A 7822-nucleotide genomic window follows, 5' to 3' on the forward strand; every position below is an offset into this window, starting at 1 on the left:
AGCGGCCATCCCTCCACCCAGCGACCACTGCACATCAGCACACACTCCCCCTTCCTCTCTCTCTCACTCTCCCCCCTTCCCTCTCTCTTTCTGCCGTCCCCTCCCTCCCTCACTCCATCCCTCCCTCCCTCTCTCTCTCTCTCTCTCTCTCTCTCTCTCTCTCTCTCTCTCTCTCTCTCTCTCTCTCTCATGCACACATAGTACTACACACACCATTCACACAGGCACACGTGCACATTCCCTCACACGTCCACCGTCCACACAGTGAGCTGGGATGAATGCAGTACTTTGCCATCCTGAAAGAGATGCTGAATCAACAACTAAAATCAGGCAGCCTCATCACAACACTCAACCCTCTGATCTGCGTTGTCATAGCAACAGCAGCAGTTAATGTGCGTGCGCGTGCATGTGTGTCAGAGGGGGGGGGGGGGGCTATTAGTGGGATGCTGAATCAAACTATCCAGTCAGTTTGGTACTCTAAGTGAGGAACCCTGCAAATCCTTGCGCTGTCCCTGTTTTATGGCACTTCGATCCATTCCCTCTGTACACAATAGACATACCGGTAGTCAAATCTTAATTTAACTGTGTAAAGATTGACCTGCAAGGGTAAAGTTTTACACTTGATTTTACTTAACGCTCCGATGCAGACGGTGCAGACTGAGAAAGGGGAACGTGCTCGTATACACTCTCCAGTTCCCTGTGGGCTCAGAAATAGATGCAGCTGGAGCATTGAGAAGCCCACACTTAGTTTAGTTCTGTCACCCACATTCAGGACAACAGGAGACTTAAGGAAAGAGGGATGGGAAAGTACAGAAATAGAGAGATATACTGCATGAAGTACCAAGACAATTCATCATAGGCTACGGCACACAAACATATTTGGCTATCAGGAAAAAAAGTTATGTTATTCCCTGCGAGACACTCTTCTTGGTCTTCATGAGACCTATTTAAACAAGAGGCTGACGCAAGGAACAGCTAATGCCACTTGCCCATTTATATTTAATTTATAGTCCATCGTACAACAGTGTTGCAAACTGTAGCAGATCTACAACCACACAACACAAAGTATAAATCAAGCTTAATGAGAGTGTTTGTAAAACAGACAAGCAAGAGTTGATGATATATAATCCAGGAATAATTATTCTCCAAGCTAAATCTCTCATCTGCCCTGAAAAGAAATATTTCATGTCCCAGTTTGCCTCAAAAGCATGTGTAATTTAATTTCTCAAAAAAAGGTAGTTTGTGTTCAAAATATTGTTCTGCCCAAATAACCCCCACATACAGTACACATGAGTCACACATACGAAAATCTGCGAACCCATTGTCATAAAATAAAGGAAAAACCGTGCACTCTTTTCCTTTGAATGACGGAGTCAACAGTCTGTCTCGAGAGACTACACATACCATGACACACACACCATGTAGTAAACATGTCTAACAACAACCATTTGAACACTGATGCTAATTGGTACTGACTTGGTTGCACAAAAACTACAACATAAATAGTAAGATAGCTGTCTCCATCGGATCCAGGTTCTGATGAAGACATGGGGGTTAGTTTCATGTCCGTATCATATCAGTATCACTGTCAATATCATGTCATTATCACAGTCAGTATCATGGTCAGTATCATGTCAGTATCGTGTCAGTATCATATCAGTATCACGGTCAGCATCACTGTCAATTTCAGGTTAGTATCATGTTAGTATCATGTCATTATCACGGTCAGCATCATGTTCAGTATCATGTCAGTATCATGTCAGTATCATGTCAGTATCACATGTCAGTATCAAGTCAGTATCACGTCGGTATCATGTCAGTATCACGGTCAGTAGAGCGAGGAGTTGCTTGGTCTAGCGACATAATTGACCCCAATTTTGCTTCTAAAATGTCATAATAGTTTGCAGATAAATTATTATTATGAATTCACAGCTAAATACCAGTAAGACGCATGAGGGCGAGAAGCGCCGTGTGCACGCATCCGCCTCATTGACGGCAGACTGCTGGGCGAGCACTGGTGCTTTGTCATGGGTGGTCAGATCAAAGTGGAATGAATTCTGTACTGGCCATATAAGGAGCAGGTCTTGAGTGTACAGGGTTTGATGAGGTCAGATCAACATAATGGAATGTCAGAACAGGTCAGCTCCATACAGTATATGGAGATTCAAGGGTGGTAGCGGGGACATTCTCTTGAGTGTACAGGGTTTGATGAGGTCCCAGGTAGGGCCGGGCCTTAATTTTGGGCCTGTTGAGAACTCTAGTTTTCGCCGGCTGCCGGGCGCAGCTGCACTAATAATAACTTTAGGGAAGGCCCGTCTAGAGTTTGAAATTTGAATGGACAGGTATCAATCTAAAGGGAGACATCGAAGAGCAAGGATGGATGGGGAAAGGATCAACAGAACAGGTTCTGACATATATCCATATATAGAGATCTAAGGATTTGAGGTTTGAGGTCAGATGTAGAGTTGCTAGCCAGAGAGATACAACCGATCCCACAGAACCACTGACCCCACGCACCTACAATCTACCTCAGCCCCCTCAATAGCAGCCATTCCCTGCAGTGTTTATGTTGAGGCAAAGGTACACACAAAAGTTACAGGTACAGTGTTCCTTTCCTTTCTAAATATTATTGTTCATTATTTAACTTTAACATTCAAATAATAGCTGTTATTTGCAACATCAGTCAATGATTCTCGCATAATGCTGTTGCCCCATGCTGTAGGCTAGTCGGAACTGTCTCACACACCCTTAGAACCAATAAGTTTGTTTTTCCAGGTTGTTTTTCTGCAGTGCATAGTATGAATGCATCAAATAAAAACAACCAGATCAGTATGCCATTCTGTATGCTGATGAATTCAAAAGTGCCTGCATGGTGACATTTTCCCCAACTACAGGCGTCAGCTTTAGGCGGCAACACTGCTGTCTTGAGAATAGTGAGGCTTTGTATTGGCAGGATGTGAATATTAAAATAACTCTAAGACCTCTAACCTCTATGATATAGGGGAATCTATAATCCAAACTGTATGCACGTAAAGAAAAAGAAACAAAAAGGGAACATTGAATGTAAAATGTTTTGCGTAGACTGTGTGGGCAGCCACCCACACACAGCCACCCACCCACACACACAGTCACAGACAGATCCATGTTACATTACACTGCCGCACAGTAGTAATTGTGATTAATAACTCCACATTCTTTGCTCGCTCAGCATGGAATTTCACATCAAATGCCCACAGACTTGCTCACACAGCGGCTCAGTGGAGTCAATGCAGGCCTTTCATCCGTTGCCCCCACCCCTCTGTTGCCCACCATAGCTGTGTTCTGTTTAGATATGAAGTTAAAGCTACACAAGATATAAGACATTTGAGAAGGAAAAACATGATTTATTTTGGTGTGTGTTGTATGTGCAAAATATCACTAGGTCAAGTTCAAACATTCCCCAGTAATGTGGTTTTTAACCAGATGCTGACAAGTCTTAAAAGGTCTCGCATTCTGGATAAGGTTAGAAGAAAAGAAACACCTTGGCACCTTCTAAATGTTTAACAGTGGGCCTGGTGAATGGCAAGGAGGAAAAATAATAAAATATACACAAGATAAGCCTGATTTATACATCGTTGCATGTAGTGGTAAAGTGACTAAGCACATTTACTCAAGTAATGTATTTGCATTGTAGTAATGTATTTAAAACATAAGTTACTATAGTTATTTCCTAGATTTTGATTAATATTACAAAACATACGGTACATTAACCACTTTAGCCCTGTACATACTCCGGCTGTTTGTAAATAGCCGATCTACAAACTCACAACGCGTCTCAAAGCGACGCATTGGGACCTTGTAGAGCTGCTGTTTTCAAAAGATTCTTTTATACATTTATTATATTTGAAAACTTGTGAAATGGAAGATTCTGCATAATAAGTACCTTTACTTTTGGTACTGTAAGTATATTTTGACACCAGTACCTTTGTCCTTTAAGTAAAATTTGAATACCGTACTTTTTGTGTTTCGAAATTGTGATAGTGATACTTTTGCTTAAATAATGTGGTTGCCCACCAGCTCTGTTAGAACTGGATATAAAGTTAAAGCTACTGTACACAACATATAATCCTGATTTATATAGCCTATCATGTCGCTCACAACGCAACACATTGTGAGCTTGTGGACCTTCCTGCATGCAGGGCACCGCAAATGAGTGGACAGGACAATGTACGAGAAATTCTATGAACAGCAAAGTTATGTTACTGTACATGTCAGGTTGACGGAAGATAATATTCCAAACATAATGGATGATTCTGGAAAAACACACTGGCCATATTCAAAATGAAGACCACTCTGTTTCCCACTGGGAATTCCAGAAAAGGCCACTATACCAAGCTAGTACAACACGTAAAGGTTGCTCTTTCGCCAGTCAGTTTATTCTAGAATGATATCAATCTATGGAATGTATGGGATGAGATGGTGGTCTATATATTCAGGCAGTAAGACAGCATGATGTCCATGCTAATTCTCTGGCCCCTGGAAACTAGCCAGCCAGCCGGAGAGTCTGTTCCCAGACTACTAATGACAAAGCATGTCATCCTGACTTTGAAACTGACATGCTTGCCTAGGGTTCGATTTTGTGTGTGTGTGTGTGTGTGTGTGTGTGTGTGTGTGTGTGTGTGTGTGTGTGTGTGTGTGTGTGTGTGTGTGTGTGTGTGTGTGTGTGTGTGTGTGTGTGTGTGTGTGTGTGTGTGTGTGTGTGTGTGTGTGTGTGTGTGTGTGTGTGTGTGTGTGTGTGTGTGTGTGTGTGTGTGTGTGTGTGTGTGTGTGATATGCCCCCCTCTGGTCAATTCATTTGTATCGCTGGTGGTGATATGTTTAGTCGCTGCCTCTGGTCAGATTGAATTACATGCATGGATTTCCTTTTGGGTAGACTGTCTCACTTGTTTAATATTTATGTTTGATGATCACACTTTTAACAATTCTATGAAAAAGGTGTGTTAAGCACTTTAACCCTCATTTTGGGCAAATTGGTCCATACATAATAGTATAATAGTATATAATAGTAAAAATAGTAAGAATAGCAAATGTACAAGTTCACAACATCGCGATGCTATGTAGAGCTTGTATGCCCCCTTCTGATTGGGGTTTTGATTCGTTTTTTGTTTTTCCCCACACATTTTTGTAACACATTTTTTCACCCGGTGCCAATTGCCTAAACTGTAATCCTGGGTGCTACTATCCCTCTACCTGGGGAGAGCCCCGAACTGAGCTCATGCTTCCTTCAATGCAGCAGGCCGCTTCTTATCACCTGACAGGGGTGAGTTTCCCTGGTGACGTATAGCGTGTTCCTTTCCAGTTCCTTTCCCCTCCATCAGTGCCCCGGCTGACCAGGGCAGGGGAGGCAGTATAGAGACCAGGATTACTGCATGTTTTTTGTGAGGGTACCTATATACCCTAGGCCTAGGGAGACACTGGTAGAACATGAAAACTCTACACAGAAAGGCCCTTTTGCAAACCCCTCCTAGGGTTTTTTTTTAACCTTTTTGTTATTTAACCTTTATTTAACCAGTAAAATCACATTGAGACTGCGTCTCTTTTACAAGTGGGAACTGGCCAAGAGGCAGAAATAAAAATTACACTTCTATACCACATCATCAATGTTACATTTCAAGTCACCTGTCATTTGTTTTTAGTAGCAGGGCAAAATACACAATATACACAATCTCCACGATCTGAGCCGATATAATAAATATATAGGCATGAACATAGGATAGTACATATCCAAACATGTGCAAGTGTTGGATTGTACATCAAAGATGATCCTTTTGAAAGTTCTCAAGGGAACTTTCAAAGCCAGTTTTAGTCTGGACTGTAGATCATTCCACGACCAAGGGCCAAAGAAGGCCAGACATTTCAGCTGCAGTGCCATGTCTCCTCTGCGCTGATGATGCAGAGGAGAGAACACCCCCCCCCCACAGTGCCCACAGCATCCCTGGCCGGACCTTCTAGCTGTGAGGCGACTGTGCCCACTCAATTTTTTTAATCAAATCCTGTATACTACTAATGTAGTATGGAAGTTGGCCAGCTTTGCTTGGCCAGCTTCTTAGGAACAGCACTACTGCCAATCAGGATCATCTGCATAAAAAGAAGCAGTGCTACATTAGAAGAATGTAAGTTCTAACAGTATAATAGATAATACATGACACACATCTCCCAGGATTGATTAATAATGGATGTAAAACATGCCGAAGTCCAAGGGAGCAATGAGACAGGGCGTTATTTATACAGATCCTCCATGTCAAGTGTCGCCACAGCAAGTGCTTAATCATAAGAGCACAGATCCTGGAGAGGAGAGGAAATGCATCAATGGCACTGCAGCTGAAATTGACAGTCATCCAATCACCCATCTGTGCATAACATCAGGAGAATCATAGACTGATTATGTTTTAGGGTGAAGATCTTAGTTTGATGGACATTGCTCAGCCATCACCCTACTTTTTTATTATATTCATAATTCATAATTATGTTCAACCTTTTGAAACCCTATACTTTTTTCCTCCTGGGCTATCCTATGCCCCCCCCCCCCCCCTATTGAGGTTGCTAATATCGGCTTAACTGGGCCATTCTACTATGCAGAGAACATTCAAGGTGATCAGGCGTTTCATTATACAAGCCTGTATTGCGTCTAACTGGGATTAGACTAGTATAGTTCAATTCAATATTTGCTATGCAGAAATTGTGTACACATAGCACGGTATAAGATGGAGGATAGTTCAGATAGCACAATCTGCATATCACAGTGGAGCTATACTCCTCTAGCTTAACCAACTGCAATCCCTCTCCACAGCAGCCTCCCTCATTACCATTTTACTCCAGGCTAGGGAAAGACAGGGAGAGAGATATATGCGAGCGCGCGCGCGCGCGCACACGCACACGCACACGCACACGCGCACGCACACGCACACGCGCACAGGCACAGGCACAGACACAGACACAGACACAGACACAGACACACACACACACACACACACACACACACACACACACAGAGACAGAAAGAGAGACAAAAGACAGAATGGAAGGTTGTGAGTAAAACCTGTATCACTACATAAAGAATAGAATAACATTATCGGGTGGTACTGTAGCTATAAAACCATGGCTCACACTACAGTAGATCTGTCTTTGAAAGTAAGTAATTTTAATCTTCAGTCAGTCCGCATTTACTATTATACTGTATAAGAAAAAGGGCCAATTCCAAATTTGTATTAAACAAAGCTAGTTTTGTTCCCAGTATAATTAGCCTATACGTAAGTTGTCAACCTGCATTTAAAGAGATGCAAAGGCATTCCGAAAGGTTTGACACACTATGGACTGAAGGTGGACTATAGTACTGCTAGTACAGAACTTTTGTAAAGGTTGCTCTTCTGCACATTCTAAATGTAATTGATCACTACAAAACAGGGCAACGAAGGAAAGAAAAGTGCTTGGACTGTTATTTGTAAACTAATAATCGGGTGGGAGGTCAACGCTTTCCGTTCTATTTGGCTGTTAGAGCCCCGTCTGCGCTTGCAATTGATGTTTCCCATCATCCATGCTGCAGCACACTCTCTTAGCATGGTCAAACTGTGACTATGGCAACAATCACTGAGGGGAAAACACTGCACTCCAGCACTGTTGCTTCACACAAGCCACTTTACAGCAAACCTTGGCTAATTCTTGGGGAATTCTCGTTAATTGGTTCATCTAAACCAGTGGTGGAAATAGGTTGTAACAGGGGCCCCCATGTATAAGATCTGTGTCATATTTCTATTTTTTTTAAAGAGCAGATCTGCAAGCTCAC

The sequence above is a fragment of the Protomyctophum parallelum genome (genome assembly GCF_964188405.1).
Source record: "Protomyctophum parallelum genome assembly, chromosome: 21".
Taxonomy (NCBI): domain Eukaryota; kingdom Metazoa; phylum Chordata; class Actinopteri; order Myctophiformes; family Myctophidae; genus Protomyctophum; species Protomyctophum parallelum.